Source organism: Haliaeetus albicilla, chromosome 13 (assembly GCF_947461875.1).
Source record: "Haliaeetus albicilla chromosome 13, bHalAlb1.1, whole genome shotgun sequence".
In the NCBI taxonomy this organism is placed as follows: Eukaryota; Metazoa; Chordata; class Aves; order Accipitriformes; family Accipitridae; genus Haliaeetus; species Haliaeetus albicilla.
This window is the reverse complement of record NC_091495.1, coordinates 14,428,375-14,450,404: the sequence shown is the minus strand read 5'-3', so window position 1 is coordinate 14,450,404 and position 22,030 is coordinate 14,428,375. Positions and strand designations below refer to the sequence as shown.

The 22,030-nt window shown below is 43.5% G+C and overlaps 1 long non-coding RNA gene across 1 annotated transcript; it reads right to left on the bottom strand.

The window, feature by feature from the left end:
• Positions 1 to 313: 313 nt before the first annotated feature.
• LOC138688586 (uncharacterized) lies at positions 314 to 10,653 on the bottom strand. Its single transcript, XR_011327460.1, has 3 exons — positions 10,504 to 10,653; positions 9,709 to 10,019; positions 314 to 5,766 (listed from the first exon to the last, which is right to left on the bottom strand). It is a non-coding gene; the product is annotated as an uncharacterized lncRNA (long non-coding RNA).
• Between the last annotated feature and the right edge of the window lie 11,377 nt (positions 10,654 to 22,030).

The following is a 22,030-nucleotide window of genomic DNA, read 5'->3' as shown; positions in this document are numbered from 1 at the left end:
GCAAAGGCAGTACACCTTGGCACGTGGGGTTTCTGCTGGGAGGTAATGCTTGAGTGAGCATGAGGAGCACAGGCAGAAAATTAATGAACAAAAATCCAGCCTTAATTACTGATGGAAAAGAAAACATCTCCCTTCCTTCAGCTGGAGCTGCTGTTGCCCAGTATTTGATCCTTTCTTTACAGGGCATGAGCAGCATCCTGAACTACATGGCAGAGTTACCTCCCAAGAAAAGGTTTCTTCCCTAAGAAGTGCCAGAATTTCAGCATGTGAACAGCATGAAACAGGGACCGAACCAGATGCACCAGCCCTATGCATTCAAAAGTCAAAAGGCAGATCACAAAAATCACGAGATTTGTCTAAAAATCATGAGACAGAAAAATACTAGCTGTGCAGTTCTTTTCATTTGCTTTGGATTGTTAGAAGTTTTCAATTTCGATTCAACTTTTCTCCGCAATCCTGGGGGCAAATTAATTTTTAAATGAAACCTACAGGACTCTAGAAACCAAAGTTTAAAAAAAACAAACAAAACAAAAACCTTGAAATGGTAAGAGTTAAAAATATTACACTCAAAATATGGCATGAGTAGCTGGGAAGGATGGGTTTATTACAATTAGAATGAAGAAAGAGGACATCAAATTAATTCCAGAACTTGATACTGCTGACATGATGAGGGAAGGTAAAGGACAATATAACTTACTAATACGATGCATATGTTTGTAGTGACTCTATTGTAGTGATGGGAGGTTGCCAAAGACTTTAAAAAGCATACACATACACACAAAAGCCATTCTATGAGAGGAGAGCTAAGCATCTCTCTGCAAATTCTGGAACTAATCATGAAGCCAGCATTTCTTTCTTCCCAAATCTCATGGTGAAGCAGATTGGGTGTTAGCTTGGGAAGGAGAGCCTTACTGCCACCATGAAATAGTCTTGGGCTTCCCTTAGTACTTTACCTCACTCTTGCCCTTTCGCTGAAGGAGCCATAGATACAGACAATATTTTTTCTTTCTCATTCTTTCTTCCTATGGCTTTGTACTTAAGATTTTACATGCATATTCAGGGATATTGAAGGTATGTTTTGTAACTAGGGGTGAAAGCTCACGGATGTTGAGGACAGAGGCCAAGCAACAGCAGGGCAGATATTGGTGGAAGTCTGTAACCTCTGTTATGTTTCGGAGCACAGGAGGGAGGGCCAGTTGTTGTGCCCAGGTGGGCTTACCAGGATGTCCTCCCATGAATCCTAGCTGCTTGTCATTTTAATGACGAAAGCAATTAAATACATTCAAGTTGGGAGGCTGATGTTCTTCAAAGCAAAGGGACCATACACATATAGAGCTGGGGTTTTCCCCCATGCTCTGCAGGGCACAGCTGTGCCTGCACCAGCTACGCCAGAGCCTGAGCCACGCTGCTACGAGGTGATGGCACCAAGCCTTGCTCACCGGGTATCATAAGGGTACACGGGAGCAGGAACTGCTGGCTTCGAGGAGCAGGATAGCCATGTATTCACTCCTCCAGGAATCACTGGTGATGCTTCTCAGAAGGCAGGGCTTTGCTGGAGGTAACTTGGGTACCTTGGGAGGGTACTGCCCCGGGCAGCCGGCAGACCCTGCAAGGGGCCACTGTTTTCCCGTTTATGAGCAGCCTGTGGATGGCTCCGCAGGATCCCAGATCTCCTCCTCAAGCGAGAGGAGCTTTAGAGAGAGCAGAAAAGAAACATATTTTCACAGCAGGGAGGAAAAGAGAAAGATGAGGAGCGTGGCACTAAACAAGGAAGAAAATCTGATGGGGAAAAAGAAAAGTTGGCAGCAGGGAAAGCCAAGTCCAAGTACTAGCCTGTGGGTTGCATGAATTATCTGTGCAATTAGGATAATAGCTTCCAGGGCAGTTACTGTGGAAGAAATCCCATAAGACTCCAGGAGAAATTGTTAAAAAAAAATCCAACTACAGAAAAGAAAAACAAAATGATACACAGATGAAAGATCCCATTTTGTATTCTTCAACAAACCATGCTCTAGAATATGTGATGATTTTTTATGTCTTCAATATTTTTCTTTCCCCTTCTAATTGAGTTGTCTTTCAACTTTGTCTTTTTTTTTTTTTTTCCTTTTGGTTCTGCGTGCATAAATCATGATGGCTGGGACTTTCTTGTTGACCTCATCTGCACTAAGAAGTCTCGTGCGAAGTAGTTCATGATATGGTGGCAACATCTGAACCGTATTTCACATAACTGCTCATGTATCATTGTTTGTAACACTGTAAGTGCACAATTGCTGGAGACAAGTACAAATTACCCTGCTGGAAGGCTAGCTGGTGAGATTTATGTTGTATTGTTGCCTGTTCTTCCAATAGGAAGTTCTCTTTACTGGTACAAGTATGACCCCTCCATTGAGCAATATACTACATGGCCAGACATATGGAGTCTAGCCTTTCTGTCTTTATGGTGCAATACCAAAATATGCTACAATACCTGACATAACTCCAACTGAACCAGCTCCAGAACTGGGAATAGTTTAGCTGCATCAGCACAGTGGTATGCCCAGGCTAATTAAAATAGGGCAGAGGCTGCACTGATACAGCTATATTGTTCCTGAAACCAAGATATTATCTCAGCAAAGAGCTGCACTGTGCCATATATATATACTCTTTAAGACTGATGAGAGATATATGGATATATCCTTCAAGATTCAGAGACAAGCACCCATGTAATAGTTTTCATCTTACCTACCTGTTTTAAATATTGGCACAATCCTAAATGATTTTCATCTCTCTTCCCAGGTTTTCCCCTACGTTCCAACAGCTGCTGAAGAAAAACAAAAACCCACAACCAATAATGACTCAAGGAAGGAGTTCAGAAAAGTCCTCAGCCAGTTCTTTTAAAATTCTTGAATAGAAATTGTTGAAGCCTTCCCACTAATATCAGACATTCTGGCTTGTTTATTACTGTTGAAAATTTGGCCATTTTCTCAGAGTTGGCCATTTGTTCCAATACATGCACTGAATTACTTAGTCCTTTCACTCCTAATCTTTTAAAGATCTCTTCTCACTGTTCTTAACTGTGCTGGCCTTAATTTTTTTGCTTGCCTTTTCAAGTTTTTACAATGCTTTGTAAAATGCATTTCCGATGCATATTTTTATCATAAACTTCCTTTTTTCTTCCACTTGCTATTTTTAAAATTTCACAGCTACTTTCTACATTCTCTGTGCTACTGATGCTGCTTGAGTCTTCCAGCTATGCAGAATTTTACCCAGTTCTTTTCTCTTTCATGGTCATAACTTGCTGGCCATTTTCTGCCTTCGACCATATGAAGAGTAGGCTCATCCTCTTCCATGTCCTAGATGCAAATGGTCAAGCCTTCCAGCTGATTTCTTGTTGGCCAGTTCTTTCTACATTGAACTGAAGCAAGTGATGCTTACTGAATATGTTTGCTCAAGACTGCCTCAGTTTCTCTGTTGGTCTCAGGTAGTGTTGGAGCTTTCCTGTGGTTCCAGGCTCCGGCAGACTCAGCAGAACCGCCAAGAATGGGCTTTGGGGAAGAAAACATGACAGGCCAAAAGCACTGTTACTGGCTGTTGTATGACTGCATATAGAGGTCTCTTGGGAAATTTGAAGTGAATTAAAATACCTGTAGAACTTTCTTATTTGTTGCATCTGTTGATAAAAGAGAACAAGGGATATTCAAAGACTGCATATCCTCACTCTCTGTCCTCCCACAAACAGTGGCAAATAGTACATCCTGGGGAGAAGCTTAAGAACTTCCATAGAGTATCTTCTCCAACTCCAGAAAAGTTTGGCTTGGAGTCTTCCTGTCCTAGGGGTAACGTTTTTGTTTTTTACAGCCCCAAATGTTTACTTACATATCTTAATCCACCCACTTTATGAAATCATGTCATCCTTTAGGAACCACAGTGCCCTGTGACAAAGAGTTCCACAGCTCAGCCAGGCACTGTGTAAAAGGCTCATGTAGAGAAGGGCTGAAACTTTGCCAGTCAATTCCGTTTCATGTGAGGCTTCCCTCCTGAGCTCTATTGTTTCACTAAAATGCAGATAGACAAATAGAGAAACACCATTATTTTGAGTGTAGGGATCTGCAAGTTAAACCACTGAGAAGCACATGCAAATATAGATGTCTGTTCATGAAGCTTCAAAAATTTGCTAATTAATTGATGATATCCCTTCTTGGGATGGCATTTCATGCCTTGACAAGGAATAGGAAGAGAAGAGGAGTTGTTGGAAACATCTGCATTGTGTGCAGGGCAGTGTAGTCCAGAGCCTCAGCTACTACAGAACCTCCTCAGTTGGTGAATGGTTTGGTTCAAACATTAAATGAGACACCAGAGTGCCTATCCAAAATAGCTGATATTTCTAACAAATCTAATTAAGATCAATAGCTGTAAGTCTGTCTCAGGGGAGAGTTGTCATTAAGGACTGTCAGGAGGAGGTACACAGGAAAAATTCAAAAGCAAAACCAACCCTCTCCCATCCACTCCAGATTTGTTTATCTGTACCTAAAGTCCTTTCCCTTTATTTGGGCTCAGTAAATGAACAACGAAGAAATCCTGTTTCCAGTTTTGCTTTTTGCAACACACTAACAGCAAAGATTTACCAGTGTTAAGATTTGCACATTTCAAAGAAATGAGCTTGTTTCTAGAACCTGACCTAATGATGCTCATTTTCTTTTGAAGCTTAGCCATCTCTGAGAGCCAGCAAACAGAAATGATGCCTTCTGCACTGCCCCACACAACTCTATCCAGGCAGCTCTGCAGGCATTGCACCGAGTATGAAATCAGAGAGATACTGAGTAAATTTATCTATGAAACACAGTTGGAAAATCTAAGATCTGGAAATGGATAGCGTATAGGCTAAACAAGTAGAAAGTGTATTTAATAAGGTACGATTTAATTTATTCACCTTCACCTGTCTCCCGGTGATACCTTTATAGGTAAAAATTGTGCAAGTGGGATCTATCATGGCGTGGAATGAAGGAAGGGAAATACACTTCTGACTCAGACAGAGAATGTATCTTACAAGTATTAGCCTATTTAAGGGGAGTAGCCATGCAATTGCCTAATTGAGGAACCCCCTCAAATTTGCAGCTGTACCCTGGCAGCAGACCAGGTGTCCTGGGCCATGCCTTGCTTGCATGTGTATTTGCATACTTTCAAATTTAAAAGTAGCATAGGGAATTGCATCTGCCTGCACTTTAACTTTCTTGATGAAGGTTAGACAGCGGCACCCTGCGCGTGAGAAGGTAGGGGCAGAAAGGCACCCTTTTCCACGTCAGTCAGAGTATCAGACTCTCCTAGCACATCCTGGATGTCACCTGCACCCATGGGAGCGGGAAGAGCCAGCCCAGTGCTGGAGACCTGCTCTCACAGCTTGTCAGCGGAGATGCCGTGCAGGCCGGTCAGTGTGAGTCAGTGTGCAGTATCACTCTTCAGATGATCCCACCGATACAAATCTCCTGGGATAAGCCCTCAGGAAGTAACACAAACAGGTATTCCCAGGGTAAAACATGCATATGTGTAGCTTCACGAGAAGGAATTTCCTGTTGCTTGATTTGCAGGAGCTCGTCTCCACCATCGGTCCAGGCAGAGAGCTGACTTTCTACCTGGATTATAGCTGAAATTGTAATTGTTCCCTTATTTCTTCTTGAATGGTCCTTTCTGTTGTCTCTGCTGAATTACTGGTGTCCTCATCATTTACTTCTTTGCACATGAAATAAAATCAGGCATTTTCATCTCTTCTCATAAGGAAGGCCCACAGGTCTGTAAAAAATTTCATTGCCCTAGTCTGAACATTTCCCTTTTGTGTCCTTTGATTAGATTAAATATACTTCATTAACAACAATAACAGACCAGACCAAAGAGTGACATCTCCTGTCATGCATAATAACTCTTGTGGTCTTTTCCAAGAAATAGGTTTTCCTTCCCTTTATTTCCTTTTTTTTACACTTTTTGCTTTGCCTCTTCTTAATATTTTTGAAAACTTAATTGGATTTATTTTGGGGGCATTTTTTTGTCTCACACCAAATGGCATTTTTGCAATACCGATCTTCATTTAGAGAAAAAAAAAAAACAAAGGCTGCCCAAGAACAGCTTTGCAGCTATATTTGACCCACTTTGTACAATAGCCACTACCAAAAGTAACTTCTGCTGTGTAGCTCAGCTACCACACTAGTGCTGCAGCATGTTTAAATTGCTCTGCAAATGATGGGTAAAAATAAGTGAGCTAGACATAAAAGCAGAGGGTGAGTGAAAGAGCAGGCAAGAGAGAGGTGTCCTCAAATAGATTATATGGGTCAAGTCATGCAAGTGCTTTTATTACTGCTGATTAATTCTGTCAGCTGCTATGTTAATGTGCTGCATGGCATGAGCGGGCACCAAGCAAAAGTACAAGGAAGCTGAGACTATTCTCTAAATAAGGATGTGGCCCAGACTGCTTGAAGTGGTGTGAGAGTGTCTGTGCCTGGCAGAGTGATGAGGGATGATAACAGGATGAGAATGAACTCTCTATTGCCGGGCTTTTGCAATACAGATACATTTCTCTCCAGACTCAAGGAATTAGAGGCAGGTTTTGTATTGCAAACCCCAAGCCTTCAGAAATCTTGAGACGGTCTGACATCATGTATTTTTTAAAATAATAACTATGGATTCTGGTTTTGGTTGCCCTTTATTTTCTGGACTGACAGCATTTCATTTTCAAACCTCCCACTTCTGTAAGGTCTAGAACTGTACTTAATAAAACAGAAAGCCAAAACCTTGCTGTGTGCCAAGAGCTGGGATCTTGGGAAAATTACATGCTGCATGAGCTTCTGATAACATTATGCAAGCTAACCTGTCTGTATGGTCAGACCTCAGGATGGGAAGTACGGTGAGAAAGATGCGTGCAAGCTGTGACAGGCTTCATTTGTGAAGATTCAGCATTCAGCAAAAGAGCACCCAGAAGGCTTTGGGAGGTGGTTGCAACACGAGCCTGGCGTTTAAACCACGAAGGCATTTCGGAGAAGGTGAGGACTATGAAAGGCACAGGTAGAGCAGCGCACAGTCTGCTGGAGGTGGCTGCCCGCTCCCAAGTGAGAAAAACGCATGCAGACTGTGGTGTGACAGCTTGCCGGACTGGCTTCTTCCCCGGCGTGCTGGGTAAGCAGCGGCTTTGTCTGCCCTGGGCTGCGTCCCTCGCCGGGCAGCAGGGCTGAGCCCTTCTGGCGCTGCGGCGTCTGCCCCGGGCCATCGCCCAACACGTCCTCCACACGCGTCCTCCACTCCTCTCGCCAAAAACAAGGCGTGTGCATTGCTGCAATGGCGGGAGCTCTTCCACTGCTACAGACGGTTGGGGTTTTTATCCCTAAGGAAGCATTCTTTCCCACCACGGAGTTGACAGCAGTAAGCCGGCACAGCCTACCTGGCCTTCCTGCGATACGTGATTCCCCCGCAGCTGGCTGGCAAAATTCCCCATTTCCGACGTGTGACGGGGACTTGAAGTGCTGCCTGCAGGGCCCCGAAGGAGCTGAACCTCGGAAGAATTATGACATGGCCAGGAGGGGACAGTCACCTAGGGCCAGGGCAGGGTGAGGGGTGGGTTTTCCTGGGAGCAGGAGGCGGGTGGTCCGCTGCCTCTGGTTTGAGAGGCTGTGTGCAGGGGGCTGCGAGGGGGGGCCACACAGGAAAGCCCCTGCCATTTTTTGCCTGTGCTGGACCACTGTGCGTGGCAGTGCCCCGGGGACTGCCAGAGGAAGACCTGGGGGTAGCAGCAGGGGAAAGTGGCAGGACGTGGCTTTCCCCTGGGCTCCTGGGACAGGGGACCAGGGGAAAGTGGCAGGACGTGGCTTTCCCCTGGGCTCCTGGGACAGGGGACCAGGGGAAAGTCGCAGGACGTGGCTTTCCCCTGGGCTCCTGGGACAGGGGACCCCCTTGTCAGGCCAGCATCACCCATCTCCTATCCACATGGGGACCCCCCTCCTGCTGCAGCCCCCAGGATGCTCACTGCCATGGCAAGGCCACACTCCCAGCAGCCTGTGGCTGGGGACACGTGCGTGGCAATAGCCTGTGGCTGGGGACACGTGCGTGGTGGTAGCCCGTGGCTGGGGACACGTGCGTGGCGGTAGCCCAGCTGGGACCCTGCCCTGAGGAGCTGGCTGGGCTGCAGACCTGCCTCCCAGCAGCTGATCCTCTCACCTATGGTGTTCATCGTTAACGTGCATCGCTAATACAATAATAATCTTTAAAAAATCACTAAAGCCAGGAAGCTGATGTCTTTTTATACCAAAACTCTCACCATCAGTTTCCTCTGGACTTACGCCCTCTTATACAGTTCCTCTGATTCCTGCACCAGCAGACATCATAGCTGCATGATACAAATAACGTTTGTGGCTTAAACTCAATCTGCTGGAACAAAATCCAGTGAGAGGATAACTTGTTTAATGATCTTATAAACTTCCCTGAACAACAAAAAGTCCTCTATGGGGAGTGAGGAGTGGCTGGGGAAAGAACAGGCTGAAAGTGGTTTCAGATTGTGCTTCGAAGAAGAGTACATGTTCCTCAAAGCTTGTTCATTTCTTCCAAATATGCCAACTAGCGTAATAAAAGAAATTGTCTTTCCCTAGAAGCCTTGCCTTGCCTTGCTTATAGCCATAGTGATAACAATCTGCTATTGAGAGATACTATAGTGATGAATAATGTGGCATTATTTGAAAGCGTCTGCTCTAAGAGTGCCTTGTTGCTGCAGGAGACTTCTCTCTCGCTTTTTAGTAGAGGTTTGCATGGGCTTATGGATTTGCAAGGGAAACTCAACTCTGGCTAAGGCCTTGCTACCATTTCAATTGACATTTGCTTAATAAAAGATGTCCCGTGTCCAGCATGCTACATTTCAGCCCAGAGCAAATACATCTGGTCAAGTGGTGAAGGATGGAAATCTTGACGGTCTCAGCTGTAATCAGTACAACTGTGTGCTGCTGTAATGAGCAACAGACAATGTGAACGTCAAGTTACCAGAATCTGTTTTCATCAACACTGGCTCTATTTAATAGGCAATCTTTTTTTTCTTTCCCTGTGTCTATTATCTTTTTTTTTTCCTGCTAAAATACGGGTATGGTTGTAGATCAAAGAAGAATGACACTATTTTATATATTGATTGCACTACACTTCCCTGCAGGGAAAAAAAAAAAAAAAGAATTAATATACAACAGGAAATGCAGATGTTGCAAATTTGTTTGTGAATTTGTGAAAGGATATTAGGATAGTTTTATTTTCTCTTTTTCCTTCTCGGTAAGGGGGCTGGGGGGACTGGATTTGAGCGGCAGGAAATGAAAAGCAGGCTGGAGGGGAGAAGGATAGGGACTGAGTGGTTGAGAATATGGTCAGAAGGCTGAATGCTGACAAAAATGGTCAGAAGGCTGAATGCTGACAAAAATGGGAAGTAGTCCTATGCGCTGGCAGATGCTTGAAGAACTAATTTAGCAGCTTTCAGTGCAGCTAGAAGTGGTGTTAATTTTTCTAAGGGGAGCCATAGTTGTTCAACAGGCTGGGGGGGGGGACGCGACTCCAAATTACTGGAGCAGGAGTATGTAACATTCACGGGAGACAGCACAAAGAGCAGAAATGAAGAATTACAGGGTGAGAGATTGCATTGCATAAGGAAGATAGTGGGTGTTATCAGGAGACTGAGTAAATGAATTACTCAGAGAGTGGTCTTCTCCTCCTCCATCTTACCTCCTCTGTCTGTGTTTGACGTTTCTCGAAATTCAGCTTTGCAAACTTTCAGCCTTTTTGTGCCCAATGAAGGGGCAGCGAGTAGGCCAAGGAAGGAGCACATCTGCCCAGGGGCTGGGGAAAGATAAGCTGCCACCAGTTCCTTTGTGATGTCCTGTCCTTCAGTCCTCTCATCCCTTCCAGAAGAGGGGTAGCCATGAATCCTGGCACCGATACCAAGGACCTGGCACTGCCAAGCCCTACATCAGTAGCAAGTGATCTTTCTGGCCACTTGACTTCACTTAATTTTGGCAGAAGGTAGTCAGAGATACCTGAAAGTGAAAGGAAGTTGAAAGACATTTTGCATGTGACAACAAAAAATCATCTTACCGCTGATGATTTTTTGTAACTAAAAATAGTCTCTGAATATGTGATAGCATGAAAACTCTTTTTAATAGATACCATGCTCTTTCTGAGTACTTGACCCCTTTCTTCTGGCAGACTACTCCAGTTTTTCTTATGCCCCCTTTGTAGCCCCATTTTTAAGGCAAGGAGGCTCAGTTAAACTCAGATCTTACATGTGTAGGAGAAAAGCCCTGAAATCTGATCTGCTGAAAGAAAACATACCCTAACTCTGGAAATTCATTCCAGAATATGGACTTTAGGGCCTGCCAGTGAAAGAATAACAGAAGCAGAAGGGAAAATACATGTTTTAAACTGACAGCTTGTATATTTTATTCCTGATGCAGAAAGACAAATTGCTACATGAGTGAGCATGCACCAGAATGCGATTAAATCTAAATCCAGCGTACTCACCTTCTCCACAGCAGGGCCTTGCACAGAGCTCTTTTCTGGGTGAATCTGTCTGTTCATGGAAAAATTAGGTGGTATCTTGTCAGAAACCCAGGCTAGGCAACATATGCACGGCTTTTTACCCAGCTATTTCTTTAAATCCTCTGAAATATAAAATTTGAATGTGCAATGAAACAGCCAGAAAAGCATCCTGAAAATATTTGGGACCACACTCAGCAAAAAAAGAACCTTTTTTTAACACAGCTTCAGAAACAGCAAGCATAGTGCTGCTCTGCAGTTTAATTAGCTTGTAAATGGGTACAATGGCTCTGACACTTTGTCTTCTCAAGGAAAGTCTCTTTCAAGTTGATCTAAATGAGATTTGCTATCTCATGCAAAGGAAAATAAGACTTTGGAATCACTAATGAAAATTGTGAGAGAGAATGCTGCCTCCGCTAAAAGCAATAGATTTTGGAAAGGGTTCATTTTAGGTGCATGGTCATGTAAAAAAGTACAATTTGGCGCACCAGCTGTCAAAAAAAGGCTTCCAGTTTCTGCTGTAAGCAATACAAATAATAATACAGATAAACAAAATAAATAGAGTTGTTAAAAATTAATGCTAATGTAAACAAAAGCAGAATCTGGCACAAAAAAAGAGACACGGTAATTTCCCTCTGCAGACAAAGAGGTAAAAAACCAGCATCATAAAAAAAATCAGTTTTTAGAACTCTTTCACTGTTCATCATTAAGGGCTATTTAGCGATCTAAAGCTTCTGCAAGATGTATGGAAGGAAGCTGACTCTAGACAACTACAAATCTGGGGAAGAAGTCCACTAAAGCTAGCGTATACAAATCGCAGAGGCTCTGTTTGTGGGAATAGCCATTAGCAGAATGATCCCATAAACCTGAAACTAATATTATTTCACTGGAAAATCACAGGTTTTTATGCATAGTACTGCAGAGCAGCACCATACAAGTTCCTCTCAGGCAAAATTTTCTCTGACATCTACGGTAGCTTAGCTGAGTAAAAACTGAAGTCTAAACCGTGTAAAGCAAAGAGAGAAAGTCCAGTAAGCAGATCCAATTTCTCATTCTGTGTGATGACTCTTCTCTTGCTTGATCCCTTACCCGTAAATCAGTGAAGCTCCGTGTGAGTTTTTGAATAGGAGTTTTCAGGGAAAATCCCGGGTGCTGCAAGAGTCAGTAGGTGGCATGTTTCCCTTTGAGTCAGCCAGCCCTCAATCACACCTCCAGAAAGTTTGGAGGGATTGCCGACAGCCCCGTCTTTCAACCAGCGCTGACCCAAAGCCTGACTTTGCCTCTGACTGTGGGGACCAGGACCTGGGCACCGCCGATACTGGTGGGCACCGCTGATGCTGGTGGGCACCCCTCACGTCTGTGTCCCCGGTGCCAGCGAGGGGGTGAGGCTCACTGGCCCACTGCCAGATTAAGACATTTTCCTGCATGAATAGTGATGGTAATGCTGGTACCCTGGCAAAAGCTCTGATTCAGCCGCTGTGGTTTTGTTTGTGGAAAATTTTAGATCAAGCTGTAAATTACAGTTCAGTGATCACTACGTTTGTCTGTAGTGCCTTCAACTGCCCTTTCAAGAGAGTAAGGCTGTGCCTTCTTCACCTACCCCAGTTTTATTATCATCATCATTATTATTATTATTATTATCATCATCATTATTATTTAGTATTAGTATTAGTATTTATTAGTATGTGGTGCTGAACTGGCTTTTAAGTAGACAATTGCCAGGCAAGAATTTCCATCTATTATTTTGCTACATCCTTCAAGTTTCCTTGGTATTAGCAGAAGCAAAGGTTTTGGCCAAAGTTGAAAGAAATCATGTGAGACACAGTTACCACTGAGTTTTGGTATCTTGAAATAATTCCTCTCCTTTTACATCTGTGCTTGCATGTGTTTCGGAAATAGAATTACAGAAATCATCTAGACTTACAGATTGATCCCAAACGAGAATCTAAATATTTCACATTTGTAATTGCAATTTTGATCTTCTGCAGTTATAATGCTTTGGAGAATAGATTTTTACCAAGATTTAAACAGTGACATAAGATGTGCTTGGAAAAAATAGAACAAGCAGAAAAGGATCTGCTTTCTGTATGTGTGGCACAAATAGATGGGTTGGCAAGGTACTTCTGGGCTACTTTGTTTTGATAAAATTGAAAGCAATAAGTCAGAAATATGGGCTGGGTCATATTTCAAATGTTAAGATCTGAGGTTGAGTAAACTGACCATGCTTGAATCCAGGATTTTACTTAACATCTTAACTTTTGAAAAATGGTAAAAAAATATATATATATTCATTTCTGATGTCTTTCTTGTCTTCTTAGTTTTACCTGTTGTTTCTTTAACCTACATCTATTACACAAGACATAAGAAAGGCATGGTTTGTAGAGAGGGAAAAGTAAACAAAAGATACTCAGATGACATTCAGTGCACACAAGGCCAGAGTTTACTTGCTTCTTCCTGTAACAGCAGCAAGTCTAATAAAAGTCTAACAAAATTGCTTCTGCTTACAGACTGTGCTTCCACTGCTGCATAATTGCTGCTCTCTAAATACCACGTTCTGTGCTCTGTTAACATCATGGCCATTTGAAGCTGTGATCATTAAAAATGGAACTAAGCTATCTCAAAAGTAGGAAAAATACATATAGTTTTCAGACCACATACAGTTTTTTTCAGGCTGGTCTTGGCACATGCATGTGTTTTTGAAGTACTTAATGCCAGATGTGCAGATAAATCTGAATTTTGTCAAGGTGCCATGGAAGAATCCGTACAGTGAGATGCTGAAATCAATACCACCCAGGAAGACAGTTTCCTGTCTTACAGGTATCTACCGAGGCATGGCGAGTTCTCCACCCTGCACATCTCTGCATGGGTGCACAAGTCACCTCCTGCTGAGGACAATCAACCCAAGTAATAGTCCTGGAGGAGAAAAATGAATTCCTCGTTAGTCCACAAGTGCTACAGCATTGTCTAAGATTGTGGAGTTTGATGCTCTGATGCTTAAAATTAAGTTGGGCTCAGATCTACCCATTTATGTTTCATTATTAGCCTGGATCAGAAGCAGGTTTCATGCAAACTTGGGCTGCAGGGGCCATGCCACCTTGCTCAGCCTCTTAGATCAGCCTGGTGTTATCTACCTGCTGCAGATGTCATCCCGTGTGTGAATCCCCCCTTCCCTCTTCCGCAGTTCGGCTTCACCCTTACTGCGGTGGGGCTGTCAGCTCAGCCACCACTCACCCCAGGTTTCTCTCTGCCTCCCTGGAGGGGACAGCCCTGACCTGGGACAGAAACCAAGGCTTGGGCCCCGACTTACACAGTGTCAACCTCTTTTCCTCCCTGATCATGCTTGCAGCAAGTGCTGGCTTGTAGGCTGGATGCAGAACGCCATGGTGAGATGAGGCCAGCATATGCTGGGCTTCAGCGGGGAGGGAATCCTTGGGAAAAAGGGCTGTGATGGGAGCCCGGAGAGTCACTGGTGCTGCAGCGTGGGGGGAGGCTTCTGGGGAGGTCAGCAGCTGGGCAATAGCTCTCCAGTGCCTTGGGCAGGATTGCAGAGGGGCGGTGGTGGTAGAAAGGCAGCAAGGAACACGACCTCTAAAAAAGATTTTTTAATAAAAGAAGCAGCTAAGGAGAAGTGTAAGATGGCTGAGACAAAGGCCTGCAAAAAAGATGAAGTGGTGTATTTAAGAGCTGGGGCAGGGAAATGATCAGCCATACAGTGTTTTCATCAACGTACTCCCTGAGGCAGAAACTGGAGGAGGAGGTGGTGTTGGCTCGTAAGCTGTTTCCCTTGAAGCAGGGAAGGAGTGGGGTACACAGCTGACCACACGGGGCCAGAAGAAAGGAGTGATGTGAAAGAGTTGCGGAGAGACCCCGACCACCGAGGTGAAACTCTCCTTGTAAGAGTCAGGCCTTCATCACCGTCCAGGCAGGAAGGCCCTCTGTGGAGTCCCTGAAGAGCATTAGGGCAATCCATAGGAAATCTGTAGATAAAACAAGACATTTGACCTAAATTGTGCTCAGACTCTTCCTTTCTTTGAAAGGGAAATTCAGGACAAATCAACCCCAGGGGATACATTTTCAGAGAGGGAAAGCTGAGGCAGCAGCCAGATATTTAGCAAAGATCAGTTGCACCCATACCACCATGGCTGTGTACACCAAAACCGATCACCCTCTCTACGGATAATTTCCAAAATACCCACAGAGCTGTTTAATGTACTTCATGCATCTGGGACTGTAATGGATCTGTACTTATGATCCCGGCAAATGTACACATCTATACCCTATCGTTACCAAGAGAAACTGGTGACCCAGCCGCCTGACTGAATGAAATACTTGGGTGTTGAATGAGACGTAGTTACGGTGCTGCTAGGTTAGTACACCAGTCTGAAAATGGGCTTAATGTTGGCGGGGGGGGAGGGTGGGTGAACTGGAGCTTGCATAGCTGTGGAAGGTGATGACCGCTAATGCCCACCTTCCCTTTTCTTGAGGAGTCGAGAGAAAAATCTTTCAACGATCCCTCAAGGTTTTCTTTTCTTAGACCTTTGGAGGACAGTGTCTGCTGCTATCCTTCTCTCTTGCTAGAGAGGAAATCCACTTGATACTGGTCATAACTGCAGCTACAAATCTATTTCATAAACCTGCTGTCACTAGACAGGGCTTATTTAAAAAGCAGCGGTAATCAATTTTCTGAGTGTTTAAGCTTGAGAGATTTTTGTGGTCAATGTGATCTTATGGGAGCTGATGTTACCCGGATGTTATTACTGGAATGCTGCAGCTGCGCTTTTAACTCTTAGTGGGCTGAAAGCACTTTATTTTCCTGTTCCTCACTGAGTGGCTTTCACACGGACTTGATAACCAGGGTGCTGCAGAGCCCTCTGGCTTAAAGATCCAGCAGAGCTCTTAAGCTTGGTGCTTAAGTGCTTTGTTGGATTAAGATAATGTCTAATAACCCCTTGGAGAATCGTATCTTCGCTGCCCAACGTTTCTCAGATTATAAACACCAATACAAGAAAGTGAAGATTTCCATTCAGCATCTGCCTTTTAACAAGACTTTGGAAGGTTGCTATGCACCAATGTATTCATGCATCCTGAAAATACCACAGGCTGGGTATCAGATCATAAACAACTGTACCATAAATGCACTAGTCATTAGTCACCCTATGTTATCAGTTTATTTTTCTTTTTCCTAAAAGCTGTAGTCATCCAGTCACCCAACAGGTCTTGGATCTCTCTGAGTTTTCAGCTCACTGAACCAAAAGTGCTGGGGTATCTTTGCGTAAAAATGAATGTAATAATTTCTGTCCATTCATGGTACCTGGGATGGAGCCTCAGGATGAGCAGGCTCCACTTGTAACACATTTCTCTAAGGGAATGTGCTTGGTCTTGCTTTCAATAAGTTTCAGGTCATTACAGATCTGCTGACACAGGATGATTCCTTACCAAACCAGGAGACATTCTTATCATTTAACTGCATCTTGAATGCTTCCTTAGAAACCTGAAGCAGGAATAGAAAAGTGATACAAAATGTCATAGAAAGGCTTGTAATTTAAAGCAAAGCCAAGCACTTTCTTGTACCTGCTCCTCTTACAGCTCCTTTCCCTTAAGCAACACTAGTGTCCTAGAATTATTTCTCCCGTTTTTTGGTTAGCAAAAAAGACAATCTTGTTTGAAGGGCTATTCATTTAGGGCTTGTCAACAAATCATATATTGAGAAAGTGAGCTTGAATTTAATTAAAGGAGTGAATTCCAAAGTGGATTAATTAAATTGAATTAAACTGCCCTGTGGACACTGTTAAACACACCGCTGCTAAAGACACCACTGTGGCTGCCAGTGCTTATTCCCTTTGGAACAGTAAAAGCATCTATGTGGGAGTTTAACTTAGTTTAAGCAATCCACTTTAAAGACAAATAAGGGTTAACTTTCCTGGGTGTCCTCATTTGTACAAGCACGCAGCCCTTTCAGAGGTTAGCCTGAACTTAAATAATGTTAGGACATTTCTCCTCTAGTGACCGTTGTGCTAATTGGGCTGATACTCTGCTTCCCTCTGAAGTTGGTGAGATTTTTCTTCTCCCTCAAAAAGGCTGCTGTAGGAAGAGGGAGGAAGGGAGAGATTCAAACCAGGTTTAACTGGGGTGCACAGTGTACCGGCTAGCAGGTGGTGCTGGTCGGTGCCGTGCCCCTCCGGGCACCCTCACCAGCCACCCCAAAGAAGGAGGGCAGAGCAGGCATCTCCTCCTTGGGACCTCACAGACAAATGGATGAGGACATGGCCCTGAGGACAGCTCTTTCCCCCTTTTCTGAAGAACCTTCCCCCAGTATCATGGCGTAGCTGTTTCCTGCCCCCCCTTTTTTTGAAGCCCCCCTTTTGAAGGCTTTTTAGCTTTCCTGTAATACTTGTTTGTCCCTTCAGATAATCCTTGTTCTAACCACTGATATGGGGGAAATAAGGCCAATTGTAATAGTTCAGGAGTAGAAAGGGAGCAGGAGTTATTCCTAGGGAAGGATTTGCTGCAGAAGCATGCTTCAGGGGGAAATTTGACAGGAGCAAGAAGAAAAGGAGCAGATTTTAACCCTTGTATACAGAAAGTCTCATTCAAACAGATTTTTTTTTTTCCTTCCTTGTTGCATACTATCTTCACTGGAAGAAGACTCCCCTGTTGTGGGACAGCTCTTACACTGTTCAGATCCTACCCAACCCCTTCCAACAGGGAGAAAGCCTGTTCTGCAATTATGTATAAACATTGCAAAATGTGAGCATTGCTGGGATTTTTTTTTTTACACGCAAGGCGTAACATTGAAAGCCATTCTACCTGCCTGTGGTAGAGTTCAGGGTGGGGAGGAGCATGCAGATTCCCTGAGCAGCCCAGGAAGAACAGAGGTTAAGCCGTGAAGGCCACTTCAGCCTTCCAAAAATGAGTTTCAGTAATCTGTGAGACATCACGGAAGAATGAAAGGGAGTTTCAAAATAGCCTTACTTTAAATAAAAACATACTTTGGCAATGCTACGTGAAGTGAAAACTGACGTGCTTGACCGTCATATTGATATGTTCATCAAACCACTCAACAGACTGCAAATATCCACGCAGGTTCAATGCCAAAATCTGGAGCAGCCAACCAGATGTGGAGCAGACTGTGGCTGAGCCTGTCTGCTCCCCCAGCAGGGATGGAGAGAAGCTGCTCGTTGGAGCTACAGTCCATCAGTTCCGCCCAACGCATCCCCAGCAGCAGGGACACCAGCATCCCTTCTCCTTGTGAGGTGTTTTGGGGAGGAGGTTTTCTCCTGTTGGGGACTTAGCGGATGAAAAGCCCACTAGGGAGAGTGTTGTGGTGGGAGCACAAGGAATTTTAGGATGGGGAGTGGTGCTACAAAATATCAGTTCTCTGCAAGTTTTTAATACCATACAAAAGCGTGAAGCTGAGTGTGTGTTTGCTGGTTGTGAGTGTTCCAGCACATTCCTCGATCAGATGTCTATACCTCAGGGAATGGGGCTCCTACTGAGATTTTTCATGATACCAATTCAAAATAGACTTCTATAAGAGCCACTTCAGACTTGTTTTAACTAATGAGTATTTGTGCCAATAAACTTGCTTGCTAAGATACTGCCAGGAAGCAATAGCTAGTCCAGTCCTGAGCGGCCTAAAAAGCTGCTATGTATATATTTATACAAAGTCTGCGTGCAGGTGCCAAGACATAGCTCAGGGCTCACAAGTTCCACCAGCACAGGAATAATAGACATCATTCCTGTAAACACACTGCAAGCAAACATGCTTAAAAACCTTCAGAGAAATATTACAAAGGCCCTGTTCTCACAAAGTTTGCAGAATGTAGCAGATGTTGGGAACTAAGCACCATGATGCAGATCACCAGGTATCCAAGACCCACAATGAATGTGCTATTAATCACTGGCTGCACTTGTTCAGCTCTGAATAATGATGAAATGCTACAAGAAATACTTCAATCACCTGGTTACAGTAAAATAGGGGCTAATGTCAAAACAAAGGGACTGTTGAGAAGTAATAATTTCTTGAGAACATAGTGATATAACCTGCTTAATTCTTGGGCAGCTAATGGTGTGTAACGATGTCGTCTAGCTCTGTGAGCAGTGCATAGCCTGAGCCAGAGCTCTGGAGAAGCTGCACTGCCAGCCAAGCTGTCAGACCCCTCTACCTACCCCCTTCCTTAAAACCCACAAATCCGTGGATCCAGTCTACACAAGAGTTGAACTGTGGTGGATCAGTGACTTACTTTGTAAATTGCCTAAGAGAAAATAGCATGGCTTTGGAAAGTAAAGGGAACGCGAGTAGGCCAAGGAGAAAGGAACAAAAGAATTCAAAGTGCCGATTCTGAAGGAAAAAGCAACCATTTTGTGTAACGATTTGTGATTGTCAAGAGAAGTGTAAATAGTGTTCTGTAAATATTAGTAAGCACTGAAATACTGAAATAAGTCTCTGGTGCTGAAACACAAAGTCATATGAACATACTGTGTTTAATGAATCAGAATACCACACACTTAAGGAGGGGGAAGTTTGACCCAAACAGTAAAAACTAAGTTGGAGAATTGCTGTTTGTGAAATGAAGACTCACTCCTGAGCCACTGAAGACTGTCACAGGGGACTGTGACACATGCTTTATAGCTAGAGAAATGGAGTGAGATTCAAGTTTGACTTCAGAAAGCTGTACTGCTCTCACCAGGTCCCTGTGCAATGCTGAGATACGTGCTCTCCTTATGTCTCACTGTCTCAGCCTTCTTGTCTGCTTACGCTGAAAACTGTTCTGTGTGATCTGTAGCTTTCCATGTAGTTTATATTAACCTCTTCCTTAACTTTATTTAGCTGCTGCTTGGAATCATTTGGCTTTGATTGCTCTGAAAATTGCATAATAACAGAAAATATCCCAACGGAAAGAAAAGGAGAGAGCTTTTTGGGCCACAGCTGCTGTTCTGCTTTGACCCTTTTCCAAGCTCAGAAGCGCTTTGCCCTGTCTCAGACCAAAAACAACCTTGTGCGCATTAGCTGCACGCTTCCATCATAAAATGGGTTTTACTTGTTCTGTAGGCAGCAAGCCGAATCAAGAGCCAGCACTGCGACAGCGATGCTAATACATTTAATTGTAAACATAACGTCATTCTGCAATGGGCCTTCACACTGACAGGCTGGGATAGAGCCGACCTGGAGTGCAGGGAGCTCCCACACATGCTGCATCCCCCTCCCCACCACCGGCAACACATCGCTGCTTCTCCAGGATCGAAGAGCAAGCGTGGTCTCCCCGGGTTTTACAGCTCACCCGCTCCCGCAGCCACCTCATCACCCCCAGGAAATGCTGTTCTGGGTAAATGAACCCCACCAGACTTTGAAGTCTGATTCTTGGTAATTCATGGAAGAATAAAAGGTTGCCCCAGCTCTGCAGACGGTGTGTGGCTGAGGTCCAAATGAAGAGAGCCAAAATCGCTCTTTCAGAAAGCTGCGGGCTTTCTTCTTGCCCGTGAAATCACAGGCTCAGCCCAACTATAAAGAAACCCAACTTAATGGATGCATTTTCTTGCACTGTATTATAAAGGGACAGCTGAGGGTGCAGATTTAATGGCAAAAAGAAGCGACATCCTGCTGTACTGCGGTGCTCCTGCTGCACTCTGCTCTCTGCCAAAGAGGTCTCGTACACTATCACTGTCCAACGGGTTACAGAAAAACATTTTAACGAGGAAACACTACTTGCTCATACACAGTTTGTCTGCATGTGGAGGTGGGGGCTGACTTTTTAAAGTTAAAATGGGTTGCTCACCTCCTGATTTGCAGTGGGAGTTAGATGCCAGATAACACACTTTTTCTCTCTGCACCCAAAGTGTTTTATCTACATCCTTTGTGTTTTAAAAATCTGACCCTGGGCTCTAGTGTGCTGTTTAGACTTAGTTTGCGAAAGACAAAAATAGCACATGAGCTATTTCTGCCTTTTGCAAAGCAATTCTAGTATTTCTTAGCTTGAATCCTCAGGCACGTGTTCCCTTCTCGCCTTCCCCACTCCTCCCCCCCCCCAGGATCCACACCATTAACTCTGTGGTTTGTAACTGCATTTTTCCTCCTCTCAGATTATTCTTATCTGTTGTACCAAAAATCCCCTTAACTGCTCTCCAGTGTTTCAGTCTCATCTCAGTGGGCATATCTGCATAAATGTTACTGCGATGGTACAGGAATCTTTACAAGGGAATTGGATTGCAGAGGCCAGGTGATTAGTTTCAAAACTTATAAAAGATTTTTGCATTTCCTTGCAAATATCTCAACTATATCATTCAGGAAGCAGAATTTTCAATATAGCAAACAGTTAAGCCAAAGAAAATCAGTCTTTAGAATTCTTTTTCCCCCTTTGTATTAAAGGTATGCTGTATTAAAATAGATTAAAAATTAAAATACAGAGGTATAGACATTATACATTTGCATATACTAAATATGTATGTTTGCATGGACTGGTCTAAGGTTCTTTCAAGTGACTATAATACCATCTTTCAAAAAATTGCAATTAAAATGCAACATGTTGCAACAATATTGATCATTAAAAGTACATTAAACATTATAACAAACTTGTCAGGAAAAATAATACAAAATAAAGACACCCCACAGCTGTAAAATTATAAGAAACACACCATTTCTACATTGCAAAATGAAAAATGTACTCTCCTCTTCTTCAGTTTTATATCCTACTGTTCCCCCATAAATTATAAGTGGTAAAAGGTAGTGTCTGCAATGCCCATAATTCATTGTATCATCATAATGTCCAATAGGGAATATTCTAACACCTTCTTTGGTCGTGTTTTTCTGAGCACAGTATAATAAAGACCATGAGGTGACCTGTTTTCATTGCAGATTAAAGTCAAGCGTGGAGGCAAAGGAGGTCAGAACGCCCCTTCTTTTTTCCTGTTGAAATTTCCCTGGGGAAACCTCTTTCAAAAAAAACTGAAGTAAAAGGAAATGGAGTTCTTTATAGCACTTTTAAAACCAAAATGTTTTGTTATGAAATGACAATAATCAAACTTACATCCATTTTTAAAATGCAAAACCCAAATGAAACATCTGTTTTGACTTAATGCCATTGAATTTTGGCATTTGGAAATTTAAAGATTTCAACTTTTGGATTCCCATGCTTTTTAGAAAAACAGGCCCCTCCTTTTCCTCCTCCCACCCTGAAACTTCAAATCTGGAAAATATTTAAAGCAGCACGTAAATATTTTCTTTTTTCCCTGCTTCCCTCCCACCCCCATTTTCCTGCTGTTTTCTAACCATTTCCAGTTGTCAGGAAGATGTGCTGGTAAAACAGAATGGAAAGAAAAATCATTATATACAATAAACCCAAAAGAACATACAGGTGTTTGGGCTTGTGTGTCTGTGAGAAAGATCTTCTCTAATCTTCATATGTCCTCTAGAGATACAGACTTTGAAATTAAATGCTTCAAGCCATGTGTTTGTCTCCCTTGTGCTCGTTGGTCCAAATGCATCATTGGGCTGATTCTCTTTATAGCTAGAGCT